The sequence below is a fragment of the Rhipicephalus microplus genome, chromosome 3, assembly GCF_043290135.1.
Source record: "Rhipicephalus microplus isolate Deutch F79 chromosome 3, USDA_Rmic, whole genome shotgun sequence".
Taxonomy (NCBI): domain Eukaryota; kingdom Metazoa; phylum Arthropoda; class Arachnida; order Ixodida; family Ixodidae; genus Rhipicephalus; species Rhipicephalus microplus.
Window position 1 is genome coordinate 60,363,858 of NC_134702.1, and position 21,608 is coordinate 60,385,465.

Consider the following 21,608-nt stretch of genomic DNA (forward strand, 5'->3'; position numbering starts at 1 on the left):
TGGATCCTCCGACATACCTGACGACATCCGTGACAGCACGCTTCGCATTTCTGCCGACAGCATCACGTTGCCTCCGCGTTCAAGCGTCCTAGTTGATGTGGTGTCTGACAAGTTACGAGATGGTGAGGTTGTCGCCGAAGGCAACTTGACGCTTTTGTTTGCGCTAGGTATCTGCGCTGCACGCAGCCTCGTCACGCTTTCTGACGGACATTCTGCCCTACTTGTGACTAATTTTAGTAACGAGTACCGGCACCTGTTTCGTGACACCGCCATCGCTTTCGCCTACCCTATCGCAGAAGTTTCTGAATGCTTCGCATCTACATTAGCCAACGACGGGCTTCGACCGACACCAAGCGACGTGACTTCACTACTTGGAAAGTCGATGTCAACTCGACCCTCTCGGAACAACAACAGACCGAGCTACGTGAACTGCTATATCAATTTAAAGAGTGCTTCGCCTCCACCACGAAGGTTCGTCAGACACCGATCGCCAAACATTGAATAATTACGTATACCGACGCCTCGCCCATAAAACAACACCCTTACCGCGTTTCGGCAAAGGAACGTGACGTTATAAATACTCAAGCCAAAGAGATGTTGCAAGATGACATTATCCAACTTTCGAAAAGTGCCTGGTCATCTCCGGTCGTGCTCGTGAAGAAAAAAGATGGATCCCTGCGCTTCTGCGTGGACTACAGGAAACTTAACAGCGTGACAAAAAAAGACGTCTATCCGCTGCCTCTCATCGACGATTCCCTCGACAGACTGCGGCGAGCCAAGTATTTTTCATCGATAGACTTGAAAAGTGGCTACTGGCAGATCGAAGTTGATGAACGAGATCGTGAAAAAACCGCCTTCGTTACACCGGATGGCCTATATGAATTCAAAGTGCTTCCCTTCGGCCTCTGTTCTGCACCTGCGACATTCCAGAGAATGATGGACACTGTTCTTACCAGTCTAAAGTGGCACACGTGCTTAGTTTACCTAGATGATGTTGTCGTGTTTTCTTCCACCTTTGAGGAGCACCTGAACCGTCTGCAGACTGTGCTGGAAGCGCTCCGCTCTGCTAACCTGACACTGAAGCCAGAAAAATGTCATTTCGGTTACAAGGAACTTAAGTTTGTCGGCCATGTTGTCAGTGCGGATGGTATTCGACCAGACCCTGACAAAAGTACTGCCGTGGCCTCGTTTCCTGTTTGACGTGATAAGAAGGCAGTGCGTCGCTTTCTGGGGCTCTGCGCGTACTACCACCGCTTTATAGCCAATTTTTCTAGGATTGCTGAACCACTCACTCGACTCACTCGTGAAGATGTTCCATTCGTCTGGGAGGAAGAACAGGACGCAGCTTTCTCTGCACTCTAAGCCAAAACGGAGCAACAGGGGTATAGGGGTTGCTCCTTTCAGGGAGCAATTGCATTGCCACTCCCATTACTCTCCTAAAAGGAGTAACTGCAGAGGGAGGAACCGTTGCTCTCCTTTCAGTTCCTCCTTCGGGGGATGAACAGTTACTCCCTCCAGTTCCTCCCTGCAGACCAACAGTTACTCCCACCAGTTGCTCCCTGCCGACCAACCATTACTCCCACCAGTTGCTCTTCTAAGAGCAACAGTTACTCTTTACCGTTCCTCCCACGTGTTCGCAGTTACTCTCTGAAAACCAACTGCACATGCTTCCAGTTACTCCTTGGGGAAATGAGTATTTATCTCGAGTATGCTTGTCACACGCTTAACACATGGCGAGAGTTCCTTGGAAGAGCACTGCTTGGGTGCTTCTAACACAAAAAGTGGACAATATTGAAAGGAAAACAAATGCTTTATTGTTCTTTTTATGAGGCGACGTGTGACCACACGTAAAAGTAGACTTCGCCACACCACAGCCAGCACTAAACAAACACCATAATACATCAAAGGTTTTCTGCGTCATCCGTGGAAAAACAATCTTGAATTTCTAGCATAGGGCAGCCTGTGTCATCATTGGTGAGAGAAGGGCAACTTCTCCAATTCTGAAGAACTCAAGTTTCGCAGCTGGTGTTTCCATCAGGCTAGCGCAGCAGAACGTCACCGCAGGCATATGTGAAGCATCTCATTGCTGCAAGAAAAAAAATAGAAGTGTGAGGTTAAACATTCCAGAATCAATTCATAACAATGAGTCACACACACTGCAGCAGCGCTTACATTCTAGGATGTCTACTGCAAAACGAAATGTGAAAAAAAGGAAGGTTCGGCCAAACGTTACTTGGCAAGCCATATAAATGCTGATGTGGTAGACGCTCTTCACATGATGTCTCAGACAGCAATATTCTGGAAGAAAATGTGCAGCACCTCAACAAGGCATATTTGTAGTAGCTAAAGATACCCTTAGGTTCAGTTAACTTGTTTCCTATACACAGCTGAGTGACATTTCTATGAGCCCATTCACCAATGGGCATTCTAAATGAGGTCATGTGTGGGGCAAATAACACGTACTGTCCGCTCATGTTAAAATACTTATTTAGCTCGTGCACATAGTTGCTCTCGATTCTACTGTTCTATCATACGCTGCTGAGTCTTGAATTGTGCAATACCTGTAGGCACAAGCCAAGCATGCAAAGCCTGCTTGAAAGCAACCATTTGCAGAGGCTACATGATAATCTTCAGTATATTTCTTTGTACCTGACGCAAACGGCTGGACAAAACTATAGACAAATAAATGTAGACCGTGCTACCTTCAAAAGATGCTTTAAATTTAGAAAACTAGGGTGCATTTGTTCACTCGGTTGACGAGTCACAGCCACGAGATATGTAAACGAAGCAATATATCTTAAGGCATGCACAGATATTCTGATTCTTTGTTTGACAGTGTCACAGATAGCTTGCCAATACATATATATTTGAGAGCAACAAGATGTGAAGCTTTTATTAGTTAAACGTCTTGTTGGTTCACAGCCAAACAGGTTACTGCTTGTTAGACAAATTGGAATACGCACACCATGGTTTCCAAAAAAAAAAAAAAAGCATTATTAGAAGTTAGCTCCCGGTGTGAATGTCTGCCTATTTATTTTGTACTGCCTTCTACATGTGCCACAAAGACATTTGTTGAGGATGTGCTACCAGTCAAGCCAAGATCGCATACTTGGTCAATGTGATGGAAATACAAACATTAAAGTTAAGCCCACTCTTGCGGAACTTTGAACGCGAATATTTCAGAGTGGGGGAGGTCAACATGCTGTGGCACTTTTAAACCCACGAAACATCTGCAGAAAACAGGGTAAAGGCAAGTCAAGAAACACTGTTATGAAGGCCTGCACATGGACAGCTTTGTGAATCTAGGCCCAAGTGTTATGCTTTGTGCAAGCCAAAATCCATGCAAATAGGGAAAGCATACTTTTAGGAGTACCAGCGTAAAGAAATCTTGGCAGTTGGCTTTTTAGTACAAACAGCAATCCCTGCAATGAAAACATAAACATTTTATCTTAACGGTAACAGTGTGAGCACACACACGGGCCAGTGGAGCCATGTCGAATTGTCAGTGCCAGTGTAACCATGTGGCATAATGAACTATTCTCTGGCCAACACACGCACAGTTTGCCCCTAAAAAGCGATGCTTTCATATACGTAGTACAAAAAGTCTGCACTTACCAAAATTCACTTGCTTTCTGTACTTTAGCATCGATGGGAGCATTTTTATCTGCAGTATAACCAAATTTGTGTCATATCCCTGAAAAAAAAAAGTAAAAGACATGCATCAAATATTGTTTCATTTGGTAGCAGTGAAGTCAGGTTAAGAACAGCCAAGTGGGAATCAGCCTAATTATGTGCATGCGGCAAATCCCAAACGGCATTATTGAGGTTGTCGAAATTTTCGTCGATTGGTATTAACGTCGATATGCGACTTCAACGGCATGCCAAGTTTTCACAGCGCATAAAGATTTAATGATCCAGAATAATGACAGCGCTAACGAGAACATATAGCATTTATGATTGTCTTTTACAATATTCAGTTTTGCTAAGGTTTTGCATCACTAAAGAAATCTGAAAGATTTGGGTAATTCCTCCTCCAATTGTTCTGTCAATATGTAAACTGCTCGCTTGATGGTGCGCTTATAAAATAGTACGTTCAGCGCAGAGGTGAAGCAAGTGACGCAGTGATGTGGGCAGATTTTTTTTTTTTTTAGGCGTGCGGGGAGGGGGGGGGGGGGTCCACTTATCTGAATAGGCCGGGCAAGCGAATATGGTCGTCAATTTGGGCTCCCTACGCCCGGCCTAAAAAAATTCTGTGCGCAACCGCCTGGCTATGCCAGTGAAGTGATGCGACAATGAATTGTTCACTTACTGATTTACATACACTTTGCATCTCTAAAAAATGCGGCCCAAGGCCCCAACACTCAGCCGTTAACATTACATAAAGCCAATGGTAGAAAAGTGCCAGTATGAATGCAGCTACAACCCCGCCCCAATGTTTTTTGAAGCGAGGTAGTGTTGCGGAAATGAACTTTTAACTGCAAAAGTACACTGGCACTGCAGTGGTGACAGGGGAAGCAAGAGGGTATGCAGGCGGTAATAGAGATAATTTAGTCCGATACGGCTAGCAATGGATACGGTGAATAAGAGCAAATCATTTCTCTTTCAATAGCGCAACCACTCAAAAATGTATTGTAAGAGCATTAAATGTTGCTGGAAATGCCACTCACCTGCACGCTGATGCATGCACAGTCCTTTGTCCGAGGAGCGAACAGGCTTGCAGATAGCTGAAGACGTGTTTACGATGTGTTTGTTCCACCCAGCAGCAAAATCCACAACTACTTCGCGCTCCATAAAGATAAATATACACTAACCTTCATAACGAATAAGTAGAAACGCAAATCTGCGACACACACACACACGATCAAAACATAGCTCACAAGCCCGCACGTCCATGTGCTCGCCAACCACAGACCATATGAAAATGAGTAAGTAGTGCGAACGCGAACCTAGTTGCGCCGAGAAAAAAAAAAAAAAACGTCGAGCAGTGGCAGCTCAGGCGTCAGCGCAATAATTTCAGTGTGTTTTCCTAATACAATTATAAAAAAAAACTGAGGTACACTAAAACTCATAAATAAATATAAAAAGTTGAGTGTAATTTTTATTTAGTGCTAGTCAACATAAACACTGAATAAAAATTACCTTGTAACTTACATCGTTTGCTACGCTAGCGCCACACTTCTCGTGCGGGCGCAGATGGCGCAGATTTGTCATTCTGCCCTCAAACTACACGGTGAAGCGTGCTACTAAGTGTATGGCTGATGAGAAGCGCGTCTGGGTCCGCTTTTTTTTTTTTTTTTTTTTTTCTTCTCCGATCTATCTGGGCGGGGGGCTCCTTATGCTCGTGTTTCGGTGCTTGATCGACTTTGACGCCCTTACTTCGCGGACGAACGGCGTGTCTAGGCTTTTTTTATCGTTGTTTTGCACGTGTTTCGGCGTTCGGTCCGCTTTGACGTGCCAACTCTCCATTCTGCTGCTGCGTGTGTTAGGTATTTGCCGTACTGTATTCTCAGGCCTTCTGTGTTCAGCCAGCGCTGCTATCTTATTATCTACGGATGCTAAAATAAATCACTGTTTTGGTTTGGTGAAATTTGGCACACAGAACGAACAATAATCTGGCCCATGAATATCAATGTGGGCGGCATGCATATTTGTGTGCGGTGTCTTGCCGGGGAGTAACCGTTGCGTGACGAGAGCATTTACAGCGGTTCCTCCTTCCGTTGCTCCCTTACAAACTTAAGATGAATACAGTTGCTCCCCCATTCTCGAACATGTCGGCCATCTTGTTCCGCTTGGTCTTTTCGGAGAGTAACAGTCGGTCTGAAGGAGTAAAAACAGCCGTTGCTCCCATTTTGGCCATTTTTGGCTTAGAGTGTGAACAACAGGAGCGTTTGCAGACACCACCAGTCCTCGCTCACTTTGACCAAGACGCTGATACTGAAATTCATACTGACGCCAGCAATGTGGGTCTTGGTGCTGTCCTCGTACAACAACAAGAGGGCACAGAGCGAGTGATAGCGTACGCTAGCCGCACTCTTTCCCGCGCCGAGGTCAACTACTCCACGTCAGAGAAAGACTGCCTCGCTATTGTATGGGCCACTATGAAATTTAGGCCTTACCTTTACGGACGCCACTTCAAGGTAGTGACCGACCATCATTCGTTGTGCTGGTTAGCCAACCTACGAGACCCGTGTGGGCGACTGGCACGATGGAGTCTTCGTCTGCAGGAATACGATTTCACAATCGCTTACAAATTGGGCCGCAAGCACGAAGATGCTGATTCATTATCCCGTGCACCTGTCGAAGCTTATGGCCACGACACCGAGGATGACGATGGTTTCCTTGGGGCCCTTACTACAACAGATCTGATTACGCGACAGCGTGCGGACGATGAAATTCGCGCAGTTATCGAAAACCTTGAAGGACGCAACTCGTCCATACCTCGATGTATTTCTCGAAGTCTGTCATCGTTCTGTCTGCGAGATGGGGTCCTGTATAAGAAAAACTCCAACGGCAATGAGAGAACCTATCTTCTAGTCGTGCCAACAGACATGCGTGACGACATTCTTCTTGCCTGCCACGATGAGCCCACATCTGGTCACTTAAGTTCCTCTCGAACTTTCGCTCAAGTTCGACAAGCATACTACTGACCTAAGCTTTCTGCATCAGTTAAGCGATACGTGAAAAGCTGCCGGGAGTGTCAACGCCGGAAATCCCCGCCACTAAAGCCCGCGGGGCTTCTTCAACCAATAGAACCACCCAGATCGCCATTTGATCAAATAGGAATGAATTTACTGGGGCCTTTTCCACTATCATCTGCCGGCAACAAGTGGATCGTAGTAGCCACCGACTATTTGACGAAGTACGCCAAAACAAAGGCACTACAACGCGCTACTGCTTCCGACGTCGCCCAATTCTTTATGGACCAGATCGTTCTTCGCCATGGCGCCCCGTCGTGCGTAATCACAGACAGAGGAACAGCATTTACGGCTCAGCTCATTCATGACGTATTCAAGCTCAGCTACACGAGCCATCGCAAGACCACGGCATATCATCCACAGAGCAACGGCTTGACAGAGCGACTCAACAAGACCATCGCTGACATGTTATCTATGTACGTAGATGTCCAGCATAAGACCTGGGACCAGGTGCTACCGTACGTCACATTCGCGTACAATACGGCTGTCCAGGAAACTACTCGATTCACGCCTTTCCGCCTTGTCTATGGACGTGAGGTCCAGACCATGCTAGATGCGATGCTTCCACACAATTGCGATGCTTTGATCACTCCTGATGCTGTGCAGCTTACCCAGTACGCCGAAGAAGCACGCCAGTTAGCACGCCTACACATTACGCACCAGCAGAGTACAGACGCATGCCGCTACAACGCTCGCCATCGACAAGTTGAATACCATCCAGGCGATCAAGTTTGGGTGTGGACTCCAGTTCGATGCAAGGGATTGTCTGAAAAACTGCCAAGTCGCTACTTCGGACCATACAAAGTCTTGCGACGCGTGAGCGATGTGAACTACGAGGTAGTCCCTGACGGCGCCTTCTCACCACGACGGCGAAGGCACTCCTCAGAGATCGTCCACGTGGTGCGCCTGAAGCCGTACTTCACGCGGTAGTGCGACTGCGCATGAACCATATCGCTGTTTTTGTGTATGTGCGTATTTTTTGTTGGTTCGCCCCGACTTTGCCTTTGTACTTTCCGAGCATCAGAGTGATGCCTTTTTTTTTCTCAGAGGGGGAATAATGCCACTTGGCCGCTAGTTACGGCGAGCGCAAGCGATGGCTGCTCGCGAGAATGGAAGATGATGTTCTGGGGCAGCGCGTGCTCTGGCCAGTTGTTTATTATTGAAGCAGCCATCTTGCCAGTCTTCGGTGCGTCTCCCTGCCGGCTCAGTTCTTCCTAGTTGAAGACCTTTTTAGCACGTGACAGTATCAAATGTTGGCGTGCTTGGTTTGTGTTCTCTGTTTTTTCTGTTCTTTCCTTCTCCTTTTTGAGTCCGGACTTCTCCTTCTGCTACGGGGATTCCTCTTAGGCGCTGATGTGAGTTTTATTTTTTTTTTATTTTTTTTAACATACTGCAGACCCTCTTGGGGCTATAGCAGGAGTGGGTACATCGCACAAAACCGTGCATCTAACAAGTTCAATAATGAAACAAAAGCAAAAAGAAAGAAAGAAAACACAGTAACGACGAAGCTAGGTGTTCGAAAGTCAGCATAGAAGGAGGTGTACAGTTTTAGTGGCATGGTAAAGGGTTACATAAGATCGACCTAATATACACATCCAAGTACAAAAGTGCACTCGTACAAAGGGGGAAAGGAAACAAAGCGGTATATGTACGTAGTTTACAATAGTTGTATTTTAGAAGGAAATGTAAGCAAGTCAAGAGAGCGCACGTGGCCAGGCAACAAATTCCAACGCTCAATTGTTCGCGGAAAAAAGCTATATTTGAACGTGTCTGTGCGGGGATGATACGGGGAAACGTTAAGGGTGTGATTGCTTCTGTTCTGAGTGGGGTTTGCATATGTGACATATTTGTTCGATGACAGGCGATATGAACAGTGAATGATGCGGTGAAAAAAGGTTAGTGATTCAATTTCACGACGGGCAGTTAAGGTGGTTAGCTCTAGAGATACGAGGGCTGTGGTTGGTGAAAAAGCGCAGTCATACCTGCGACAGATGAATCGGATGGCTTTCTTTTGAACGGCTTCAATTTTGTTAATTTCGCCTTTTCGGTAAGGGTTCCACACGGAGCATGCGTAGTCGAGTGTCGGTCGGATTAGTGTTTTATACATCAGGAGTTTGGTGTCTTTCGGTGCTTGGCTGAGTGTGAGCCGAAGATAACCCAGTTTCTTAAGTGACTTTGTGCATACATATTCGATGTGTTTCGACCAGGATAGGTTACTTGTGAAAATAATGGCAAGATACTTATATTCTGTAACTCTTTGGAGGTTTATGTCAGCGGATGAGTACGTGAAATTAGACAGGGAACGTTTGTGAGTAAAAGACATGGATACTGTTTTGCGGAAATTTACGGACATCTGCCACGTTTTACACCACGCGCAAAACCTAGAAAACGACTCGTTTAGTTTTTGGTGACACTGCGGTGTGCTAATTGTGTCATATAGTACGCAATCGTCCGCATAAAAACGGATTTTAGAATTGATGTTGCCACGCAGGTCGTTTATGTAGATCAGAAATAGCAGTGGTCCAAGGACCGAGCCCTGGCAAACTCCAGAAGTTACGTTAGATTTATTGGATACGGAACCATTAAATTCTACGAATTGCGCGCGATCTGAAAGAAAGTTTTCTATTCACTTGACCAAGACAGGGTTGTTTAATATGGCAGTTAGTTTGCATATCAGCTTAGTGTGAGATACCGTGTCAAATGCTTTGGAAAAATCGATGAAAATGGCGTCGACCTGCTCTCCGGAATCGAGTGAACAAGAAATGTCGTGAACGAATTCTGTTAATTGCGTAACCGTGCTGAAACCACTCCTGAATCCATGCTGAAACTGAGATAATAGGTTGTGTTGTTCTAAATACTCCATGATGTGTTTATAAATTATATGCTCCAGTAGTTTACAAGAGTAGGAAGTCAGCGATATTGGTCTATAGTTAGTAATATTATGCTTTTCTCCGGACTTAAATAACGCAATTACTTTTGCCAGTTTCCATGAGCTAGGCACAATGCCAGTTTCAAGGAATTTCTGAAATATGACAGTAAGATATTTGGAAGCCCAATCGGAATAACGGACCAAGAACGCATTGGGAATGTCGTCCGGACCTTTGCATTTCTTAGTGTTTAAGTTTAATATTAGGTTGAGAACCCCCTCTTCGCTAATAGTAATGTCCGGTATTGATAAGAATGAGCTTGTACTATGAAAAAGAGGAACTTCAAGGTCGTCGCGAGTGAAAACAGACTCAAAAAACCTATTGAAAGCTTCGGAAATTTCCGCAGGATCATTGGTTGTTTCATTGCCAATGGAAAAGGACGCTGATGCGGCATCGCGGGGCAATATTGATGACCAAAACTTGCGTGGGTTATTGGATAACAGGTTCGGTAGTTCTATTCGAAAGAAATGGTTTTTTGCGGCGTTTATTCTGACCCGGAGTTCTTCCTTTGCCTGAAGAAATCTACAGTGATCATAAGAGGAACAGCGTGACCTCGCCTGCCTCATCCTACGTACCCGACGTGAAAGATGCAAGATGTCACGGTTCATCCAGGGAACATTAGTATTTTTTTTTTGTTTTGATCGGTACAAATTCCAGAGTGCAAGTTTTCACCAACTGTTTAAAGAAACCAACTAAACATCAACATCGTTGCGTGTGGCGAGTGCTAAAAATTGTTCAAATTTATCGGCTAAACAGTCGAGAACGGAAACGCCATCAGCGCGGTTAAAATCGTGAAAGGATGTGACCATGAATTGCCGTTTCGCAATCGAACACTGCAAGGAAACTAGCACTGCCTTGTGATCCGAGATACCGTCGATAATCTCGCATTTACACACGTTATGTAACATATTTGAACTTACAAATACCAAGTCAAGGAGTGCATTATGCCGGGTGTAGCCAGTTACGATCTGGGTAAGCCCGAAGGATAACGAAAAATTTATAAGCTCACCACAAATATGGGAGTCGCGGCCGCTGTGAGTCAAGGAAGGCCAGTCAACTCCAGGGGCGTTAAAATCCCCCATAAGAACAAGATGCTTGGTGCCGAAGTTGTGTGCGTTTGCGAACTCGTTAAGAGTGTGAAACATATCAAGGGAGGAATTTGGGGGGCGGTATATGACACCAATTACAATCTGAAGTTTGTCGATGTGAAGTTTGCACCATATTGATTCAATGCCAGAAGGACTAGGCAGGACTGAGAACCGTAAGTCTGACCGAAAGAGCAAGGCTACACCGCCGCCTCGGCCGATTCGTCGATCGACACGAACCACGACATATCCGGGTGGCGTAAATTCAAAGTCATGTATAGCCTCGTGGAGCCACGTTTCAGTTATACCAATGATGTGTGGGGAATATGTCGAAACGAGAGAAAGGAAGTCGGGGAATTCGCGTGTTATGCTTCTTGCGTTAAGGTTAATAATAGTTTAGGTGCAGAGCTACGGGGTAGTCAACACTGAGTTCCACGGACGTGCGATATGTCTCACAATTTTCGGACATGACATTTGCGGAAGCCAGCCAGGTGCACCTTTTTGACCACATGGCAAAGAAACTCTTTCGCGTAATTTTGAAATATACATAGAGTTTCATACAATAATACCTAGAGAGAAATCTTGCGCTGCGATCGTGTTCCGCCGTAGGAAATATGCGAAGCATAGGCTTCGGATTGATTAGGGTAAGCTAGCGAACTGTCTACGGACGTTGTTCTACAGTTTCAGTTTCGTTCTTCGCGCAGCTTGGGTAAAGGTTTGCGCTGAAAAAGGCTGAAACAGTGCCTTTGTTGTTCAAGGAGGCTGACGACCGCTACATCTTCCAAGGTGATGCGACGTTGGAGCTTTACAAGTCGTATTTGACAGTTTAAACGAAGCGTAATCCACTCACCGCTGCGTATAAATGTAGCGCCTCATGCCAGTGCAAGATTTTGCCTCGAGATTATGTTTTTTTCACGAGCGCGTCTTGCCTAACCTCGTTTTAAATCGCCTCCAAAGTGATGACGAAGCTAAATGGGCGCACCGTAACGCTTCGCTGACTCGACTTTACAACAAAACCAGAGGCGCATTGGGGGCAAACCACTGGAACAAACAAACGCACCCAGCCTGCATTTCCGATGGAGGCGGAAATGTTGTAGGCCCGTGTACTCAGATTTGGGTGCACGTTAAAGAACCCCAGGTGGTCAAAATTTCCGGAGCCCTCCACTACGGCGTCTCTCATAATCATATGGTGGTTTTGGGACGTTAAACCCCACAAATCAATCAATCAAACGCACCCAGCGTCGCAGAAGACGAAATGATAAGTGTTTCTCACTTAATACTGTACTGTTATTTTCATAAATGCCTAATACATACATACATACACATAAAAACTAGCATGTTGTTTTTAAGTGTTGTTAAAAAAATATTCATTATATTTTGATTTGAAATCTGGAACTCAACGGCAGAGCGATGCATACTCTGATGGTCGAATTTGCCCAGATTTCACTTTTGCCGCCTGATCATGAAGTTTTTTTGCAGTAAAGCTTGCGTACAAATTGAAGCAAGTTTCAGATAAATACAACTTCATATCACTTTCTTTTAAACTCGGAAAATAAGCGTTGTGAATCTCGAAAACGTAATTCCTTCGAAGCGCATCCGAAGCTTGTACTTCCTATAATTTCTATGGGGGTACAAGCGCCGCTGCAGAAACCCGCGTAGACACAAGCGCCAGATTTCCCTCTAAGTATTATTGTACGAAACTCTATGTAAATATACATAGGCGGTGCACTGTATACAATGTCATTGCTTACTGTGAATCTAACATTCAGCCATTTGAGGCCAGCTACCTGGTGCGGGGCCGCTGCTGATTCTTTCCTTGATGATACCTTGGGCGTCTACTTCAAGGCCGTCGTAGATCAAATAGGAGCAGCACTCGATGCACAGATTAGACCGTGTAAAGGCTGGCGAGAAGCTGGTGCTCATGGTCGGATCATAATAGCACAGCACAAGAGGTTGATATGCCGGACTCTTTGCTGCGAGTTCCAAGAGTGATACGTTGGCATTCGTAGAAGTCTCTTCTTTGCATATACAGGGAACTATTCCCACAAAACCTTTCCCTTCTTTCAGAAGCGCCACGACATGCTAGTTTCAGGACTGTTAAGGGAGCAATGATTATTTCAGCAAGCAAGTGTAACAAGTACTACGTTACGGTCTATCTATCTAAATACATATGAGTACGTTTATATACGTACGATCATCCAAGGTCCAGACGAGGACGTTCGTGGCCCTGTCTTTAGACATTTGTGAAGGGACCCTTACGCACAGCCTTCCCCTCGATTTACAACCCTGCATAATACTAATCCTTATGATGACCAAATCCTAATTATAATGAGCAGTGGCAGCTTTAGCACCTAACTATTGTCGTCCGCAAACATTATGCTTGTACGTATCTCTAGATAGATTATATATTACCGAAAGTCTTCTTGCTTCGTTCATCATTATTTATCACTCCTGTGCAACGTGCAATAACTCCAATAAATTTACAAAACATAAATTGAACATAGATGATTACAACAGTTGCACACACTAAACTCATTTGTATGCACGCACCGAGTTCAGCTCTGAAGTCTTGGAAATGTTTAAGAAAGGTGACATATATCAAGAAGCAGCTCTGAGAAAAGTAAACCACGTGCCAAGGAAGCAATGCGTAAAAAGTGTAATACTAACGTGACGCGTGTTCACCTGCAAAAACAATGCAGAACATGAAAAAAATTTAAATGCCGGGTCTCAGTATTCCGCAAAAGTATTAGAATGCTTTACTGCACATATTGTGAGCTCTATATGCGCCCAACTTCCGAGCTGGCGAAGCACGGCAAGCAACTTCGCGATGAGCGGGCACTACCTGGAATCGTCGACATGTGAATGGGGTGAGATCACTAGAATGCGGTCGCGGCACTACGCCGTAACCAAACTGGCAATGGACGAGTGAAATCTAATGTATAAATGTTTCACAGTATTGACTTGGGACAGGCTAAGCGTGTAACTTTTGTGCATGGGATCGAAGTGTTGCCCCAGATTACTCTGCTCATGCAATCGAACACCACTTCTCGTATCAGTCCGTTTATTTAGAAATCTTTCAAAAAGTTTGTTAAACTTAACTGACCATCGTTACATTCATCATCATCAGCCTAACTGCGCCCACTGCAGGACAAAGGCCTCTCCCACGTTCCGCCATTAAACTCGGTCTTTTGAATGTTGGTGCCACTTAATACCTGAGAGCTTTCGATTCTCATCTGCCCATGCACCTAACTTTCTGTCTCCTCTTCACCCACTTGCCTTCCCTTCGAGTAAAGCCTGTGATATTTACTAACCGGCGGCTTATCTCACCTTGCCGCTACGTGTCCTGCCCATGACCACTCCTTCTGCTTGTTTTCGTCTATGATATCCTAACACACGTTTGTTCAATGTTATACTCTGCTCTCTTGTTGTCCCTTAGCGTTACACCTGTCATTTTCATTTCCATCGCTCGCTGCGTCGTCCTCAATATCAGGTGAACCCTCTTTGTAAATCTCCAGCCTTCAGCTCTGTACGTAAGTGCCGGCAAGATGCAGCTGTTATACACTTTCCTCTTGAGGGATAGTGGCAGTGTACCAGTCATGATATGAGAATGCTTGCCGAATGTGCCCCATCCCATTTTCCTTCTTTTAGTTACTGTAGTCTCGTGGTTCGGCCCCGCGGTTACTACCTGTCCTAAGCACACCTACTCTTCTACAACTTCAAGTGCAATGCTGCCTATCTCGAAGCGCTGTTCTCTTCTGAGGTTGTTATACATTACTTTCCTTTTCTGCATAGTATTTGAAGACCTACCTTTCTGCTCTCCTTGTTTAATTCAGTAATCATGATTTTCAATTAATCCCTTGTACTCAGCGAGGCAATGTCATCGTTACATTGTGTCTCCCCAATTCTCTCGATGGTGGTGCACGCTCTCGTAATTACTTGAGCCACCAATTAACTGAACCTGGCACACGGACGGCCAACTTTCGTAATACCCGCAGTTGTTTGTCCGCGGATAGCACGGATGAATAACATATTGTGAAACTATTGATCGATCGATATGTGGAGTTTAACGTCCCGAAACAGCCATATAATTATGACAGATGCCGTAGTGAAGTGCTCTGGAGATTTCGACTACCTGGGGTTCTTTGATGCGCACCCAAATGAAAGCACACGGGCCTACAACATATTTGCCTCCATTGAAAGTGCAGCGGCGGCAGCCGGGATCCGAATCTACGACCTGCGGGTCAGCAGCCGAGTACCTTAGCCACTAGACCACCATGGCGGAGATATTGTGTAACTATAATCGATGCACAGTGAAGAAAGAGACCTAGCCTTGTCCTTCTCGATAAAGTGACAAAATGCTCTAAATAAGTACTAAGGCAAAGGTTACACATGAGTGTGGGGTTCCTGCAGGAGCTGGACGGCAAGCTATCTGACTGTGGCGCACACAAGAACATACATACACATTATTTATGCAACCCTATTATAAGACAACGGGAGATAACCGAAAAAGTAAACACTGGCACAAAAGCTTGCGAGGTAACTCGATCGTGACATCGTGATTTTAACAAGGACGATGCGACATTTTATTACCATTTGACGCTCCCGGGATGTATTCCAAGTAAACTGGAACTGGAAACTGTAAGTTAATTAGGAACATGGCAGTTAACAGAAAATCATATGCGCGCAAGTCTTCTTTTGCTTTGTTCTATCACCGTTTACTGATTGTGCATATTTTTGCAAATAATTGTGCCCAGAAATGAAGCATTAGACAACGTACACCCTATACCACTACAATGTGCGCATAACAGTCCTAAAGTGACATCCTTGAAAAAGAACCTTATTACGCAATAGCATCACCCAATAAACAAGTGAGAAGAATGTACCATGACAGAGGGGTGATTCCACGAGAGATCGACATGGGTCCAAAAGATAATATTTTTGATTTCGTTGAATATTGTATATTTCGTGTACCTCTCACCAGGTAGCCCGAAAGTCAACTTCGTTTTATGATTAACGGCATAACTTACGAGAAAAAAATATCAAACTTCACCAACACGGAGGCACCAATTTCGTCACCTGTCATTTTCGAAAATTGCAGATGGTATAAAAAGACAAATATTTTTGTTTCAAGGAAGGTATTTTTTACTTGATATTCATGTCTAATTAGGAATGAACTCATACGGTTTCAAATTTGTAGACCTTAAGAAAATAGCTTTTAAAAATGTCTAATTTTGCGACAGTTATAATAAGTGACGTATTCCCCTTTTTTTCTCTCCGAAAGTAATGAAACAGCGTTTTCAAACTTAACAAGTTTTAAGAAAATAGTGTGTTCATTAGGTATATAAATTATTGCTGCCGTAAGGCAAATGTAAATTTTTATATATTGCCTCAAAGTTCTCATATTGGCAATAGGGTACTCCAGTGAAATTTGAATAATAAAAAAACCGTCTTCGATTTTTCTTAAAATCTCGTGAATAGACAACCGGAAGCCATCATACAGTAATATAGAAAAACATGTTGTATTATTTTGTTTTTAGCGACAATATTCGTGGTACGAATCAGAGCTTTTCGAGAATGCGCTGATAAGTTGAGAAATCTAGAAATCGGAACGGAAAAGCGGCAATGAGCTTCAAGCGCGAGTAAACGTGACCGCATTTGGTGAAGAAAGGCTGTTTTATTACTGTGACAAATACATACCCATGAAGGCGCATTTATGCTCCTGATAACACAGCTCTAATGGAGGAAATCTTCGACACTGTAACTCAGTTTCAAAACATCTGTCTATATTTGCAGATAATCTCAAACATGAAAATGTTCCAACGCAAGTGTTGGATCTCGCTAGAAAAAGCATATGCGCTTGAAGTACTTCACTGGTATTTTGGTGGTGACTGCGTGTAACAAGAAATGCGCTCAAAATGGCTGCATCTTTTGCAGATCACATTTAGCAGTACGTGACGCTAACAAAACACGACCACGATCAGTGCCCTCAGATGTGCTTAGCCAAACATGCAAGAGCGTATGCCTGGAACACGTGGCAAAAATTTATTTATTTATTTATTTTATTTCAAATACTGCAGCCCCGTTATGGGGCTATCGCAGGAGTGGGTACACAGCAAGAACTAATAAAAAGGTACAAAACAAAACAGCTGAATACACAAGTACATTGGCAGATCATAAAAATACAAAAATTTTACAGAGTTATACAAACAATGAAAGGTTTACAGCACACCGTCTTTTAATGCCCTCAAAAATTCATCTTTCTGCAAAGACCAAATGTGACCTGGTATGAGGTTCCACATTTCAATACATCGAGGAAAAAAGGTGTATTTGAAGAAATCAGTACGAGGATGAAACACAGATACATTAAGTGCGTGGCTGTTTCTGGTGGATGATGGTTTGGCAGGTTTTATGTAGTTGTTGTGTGGTGAATATTGCGGTGAAATAAATAAAGAGTGAAAAAGTTTCAGAGACTCGATGTCTCATCTTTTAGAAAGTGATGATAGACCAAGCTGCGCTAAATGGCATGATGGTGAAAAATTACGATCATACCGTCTGTAAATGGATCGAATAGCTTTTTTGTGGATGGATTCAACGCGTTTTATGTCTGTGATTTTATGAGGGTACCATACAGTGGCTCCATACTCAAGGATCAGTCGTACGAGGGTTTTGTATGTAAGCAGTTTTGCTTCCCTTGGGGCTAAACGTAGTGAGCGGTTAAGGTATCCAAGTTTCTTCAGAGCCTTGTTGCATGTTGTATCGATGTGACTAGACCATGATAAGTTAGTAGTGAAAAGGAGACCAAGGTACTTATATTGTGAGACCCGCTGCACTACATAGTTATTAAAAGAATAATCAAACACAGAAGGAACTTTCTGTCTACTGAAACACATAGCAGCTGTCTTTTGAAAGTTAATGCTCATCTGCCAATTTTGGCACCACCTGCAAAAGTTTAAGAACGATGTATGGAGTGTATGATGATCATCAGGTGAATTTATTATGTGATATAAAACGCAGTCGTCAGCGTAAAGACGAATTTTAGTGGAAACTGTGTCGGGTAGTTCATTTATATATAACAGAAAAAGTAATGGCCCTAGCACTGATCCCCGGGGCACTCAAGAAGATACACGTGCTTTAGATGAATGGAAGGTGTTAAATGATACGTATTGGCTACGACTTGAAAGGAAACTTCTAATCCACTGAACAAGCAACTGGGTTTTTAGTAAGAGATTGAGTTTATATAAAAGTTTTGAATGGATGACAGTATCGAAGGCTTTAGAAAAGTCTATGAATAATGCGTCCACCTGAAGACCTAAGTCAAGAGCTATAGATATGTCATGAGTGAATCCTGTCAGCTGAGTTATGGTACTAAGTCTATGAATAATGTGTCCACCTGAAGACCTAAGTCAAGAGCTATAGATATGTCATGAGTGAATCCTGTCAGCTGAGTTATGGTACTAAATCCACGCCGGAAACCATGTTGTGCATTGGACAGAATATTGTTAGTTTCGAGAAAATTGATGATGTGTTTGAAGACAATATGTTCCAGTAGTTTGCATGAGTGAGAGGTTAATGATATAGGCCTATAATTTAATACAGATTGCCTACTACCTGATTTGTGGAGTGGGAGGACTTGTGCAATTTTCCACGATGATGGAACAGTTGAGGTTGATAATGATTTGTTGAAAATACTGACAGGTATTGGCTTGTCCATAGAGAATAGCGATGAAGAAAAATATTATTAACATTGTGTGGGCTAGACGACTTTTTTGAATCAACATTTAAAATCAAATTTAAAACACCTTCTGTAGACACAGAGACATCATCAATAGAAACAAGTGAGGCATGAAGTGGAGTGCAAGAAAAAATTTCGTGATTATCCTGAGCAAAGACAGACGTAAAGTATTCGTTAAATGCATTGGCAATGACCTGCGGCTGGCTAGTAGGAGTTTCATTAAGGACGAATGTACTAGTAGAGCATTCCTTTGGCGAGATTGAGCTCCAAAATTTTCGGGGATTATTTTTAACCACATTTGGCAAGGTAAACAAGAAAAAGAAGTCTTTAGCAGCATTTATTTCCCTACGAAGTTCCTCCTTCACTGTATTTAATTCAGCTCTACGCAGGGCATTGTCATTACGACTTGCATGCCTTTGTCTTGATAGTCGACGCTTTAAATGCAGTATTTCTCTCGTTACCCAAGGAAGTTCAGTATTTTTCTTTTTAGTTTTTAGTGGTACATGTGTTTCGATACATTCTATAACAAGGTTTTCAAAATAGGACACCAATCTGTTGACATGACCAGTATAGCTAAGTTCTTTAAAAATGTCAAACTCGCTGCTTAAGGTGTCAATTATAGATACATCGTCAGCCAGGCTATAATCGCGAAAAGTTGTATATTCATAGCGGCGTTTCGGAACTGTGCAATTAAGAGAGATTAGTACTATGACCAGAAATACCACTAATGACCTGAGCTGTAAACCCCCTTGTATACAGTAAAGTACTGAGAAAAACGCAGTCCAGTATAACATTGTCCCTTGTGGCATCAGTGACAACTTGTTTAAGACCTAAGTTGAGTGAAAAATTAATCACCTTTCTACAAATTGATGAATCGGTGCCCAAAGTGGAGAGCGATGGCCATGAAATGCCAGGCACATTAAAGTCTCCCATGCAAATTAGGTTACCTGAAGAAAAGCCTTTTTGTTGTATAAAACTACTGAGTACTGTGAACTGATCTAGTGATGAACCTGGGGGACGATAAAATACACCGACAATTATAGGAGAGTTCGCGATATGAACCTTGCACTGGCTTTTCCTAAACTGACGGAATGTTCCTCGCTCGTCTGCATTTGCACACAGCAGCTTGACATTCTTGAGCTTCGCGCTCATTTGCGCCACCATTTGGGATGCTGACATAATCACAGCTGAGCTTGCCGATCTGAGGTTGTAGAGCGTAGCCTGATGCTTTAGTAGGCCACCAACGCCGTCATAAGAGTTCTTGCCATGTCCTGTGGCCGAAAAAATCCACTTTGTTGATATATGATCTTTCTGACATAACTCGAGCAACTGGTACTTGTTTTGAAGTGACTCCATGCACCATCAGAAACTTAAGTAACATCCGTGAAAGGCTCAAGTTGTTCCTTCATATAGTTGTGGATTATTTGTAGAGCAAAACAGGCATGTGCAGCATCATGGCATGTGTCATCACTGATGACGGCAAAACTTTGAATTGATTGCTTCCTTGTGACGACACACGTGAATACAGACACCTGTCTTTTGTGCCAGTGATACGACTGTACCTCATTCGGCAAAATGGCTGTCCAATTTTCGGCGAAATCAAAGTGAAAAATGCAAGATTCTTTTCTTGGTTCTCTTACGCCTGGCGTATTGCTGATTCTTGATTGTATCTTATGTAATCATGGGTAATCCACTTCATGAACCATAGACTTAGCTCTCGCAGAAAAGCACTTTCCTGGGCTGTTTTTTTTTTACTTGATCGCCATTTTCCCATACTGCATAGGCTACCTCAATATCTTCAGGTATTCCTAAACATGTGGCTGTCAGAGCGTCGTCCTTAGCACAATAGTCACAATGGCCTAAACAACAATCATTTGTAGGGGAGCTGCAAAGACATAGTTCTTTCAAGAAGTCCGCCGTGTAGGCACCATCGGTGACGTCTTGTAGGGCAGAAACACACTCCGTGGCATTAGCACAGTATATACAGAGGCACACTTCTTGGTGTGGTGCAAGAAGAACCCACTTCGACCTCAGTGAATAAAACTTTGAGAGCCCAATAGACGTGTTCGGATTAGCTCTCTAAAGAGACGCTAAGCCTCTCGCACCGAACGGGTCATAAACCTTTTCGAAACAAGCTCTTTTTTTCGGTCAATGATAACAGATACTACATTTTTTTTTTGGGACTCTGCCGAGAGCAGCTATACTCATTTTTGGAGTAGTAAGCCATAGCTGCCTGGACGTCCATTGGGTTCAGCCGTGTCCTTTTTACCGCATTTGGTGCTAACCAAATCCCTTGTTTTGCGCGCCAGCGTCAGGATCTGTATATCATGTAAGCTGAAAAGTTTTGTAAAGCGCTTGGAGTTTTCGGCGCTATATATCGCTCGGCAACAGTGTCAACAAACGCATGCGCTCTAGATACGAAGAACATGCTTCATAGGCTTGCTTGAAGTTCTTGAACCACTGGGCACACACACTGCATTTTAGATCTGATGGTTGAAAGTGGCGTTAACACACGTTACGGTGGCATTTCACGGTTACTGTAGAATTGCTGCTAAGTTATTTTGGCTCTTCATGAACTTTGCTAATTTGCGCATGCAGCTTCTCCAGTCGCATATGTGACAATGCTTCAGGCGTGTTTACGCACCGCTTTTCACTTCTGCCGTTTTCTTCTTCCGGCAAAAACTCATCAGCTGTTTCAGCTGAGAAGCCATTAGACGAAGACAGCATATCTCTGAGGTGCCTGAAGCAGTTTCGGCAGACGTGGTCGTTGTTATGTGCATGGCGGGCAGCTTTCGGCAAAAGCTTCTGGAGGGCAAACAGGCCGATGTCTTCGACCTCGCGGAAGTTTCATTGACAAGGTATTTTCTTTTTATGTAACATGAGGTAATCTGAACAAAAAACTCTATCCCGGCTAAAGTGGTCAGCCATCGCCACGCTCCTTGAGGCTCAAATTACTGGCAATGCAACTATGCGTGAAACCAGCAGCACGAAAGTGATCTATCTGTCGTGTGTTCCTATGTCTCTCACCTTTAATGAGAGCAGACGTAAAACAACGTGCGCAAGTATCCACAGTGTGAACGGAAAACTGAAGTATAGTACCTTAAAAATAATTTCACAATGTTTTTGTTGATAAAATTACGGGAGGCGTATTCTTTGTCCCTACTTTGAA

The 21,608-nt window shown here is 43.7% G+C and overlaps 1 long non-coding RNA gene across 2 annotated transcripts; it reads right to left on the reverse strand.

Annotated features, from left to right (window-relative positions):
- Window positions 1–1,791: 1,791 nt before the first annotated feature.
- On the reverse strand, window positions 1,792–5,283 carry LOC142803747 (uncharacterized). 2 transcript variants are annotated; one of them, XR_012894262.1, is made up of 3 exons: window positions 4,668–5,283; window positions 3,362–3,694; window positions 1,792–2,086 (listed from the first exon to the last, which is right to left on the reverse strand). It is a non-coding gene; the product is annotated as an uncharacterized LOC142803747 (long non-coding RNA). The 2 variants fall into 2 exon arrangements; XR_012894261.1 differs by having other exon boundaries at window positions 3,362–5,283.
- Between the last annotated feature and the right edge of the window lie 16,325 nt (window positions 5,284–21,608).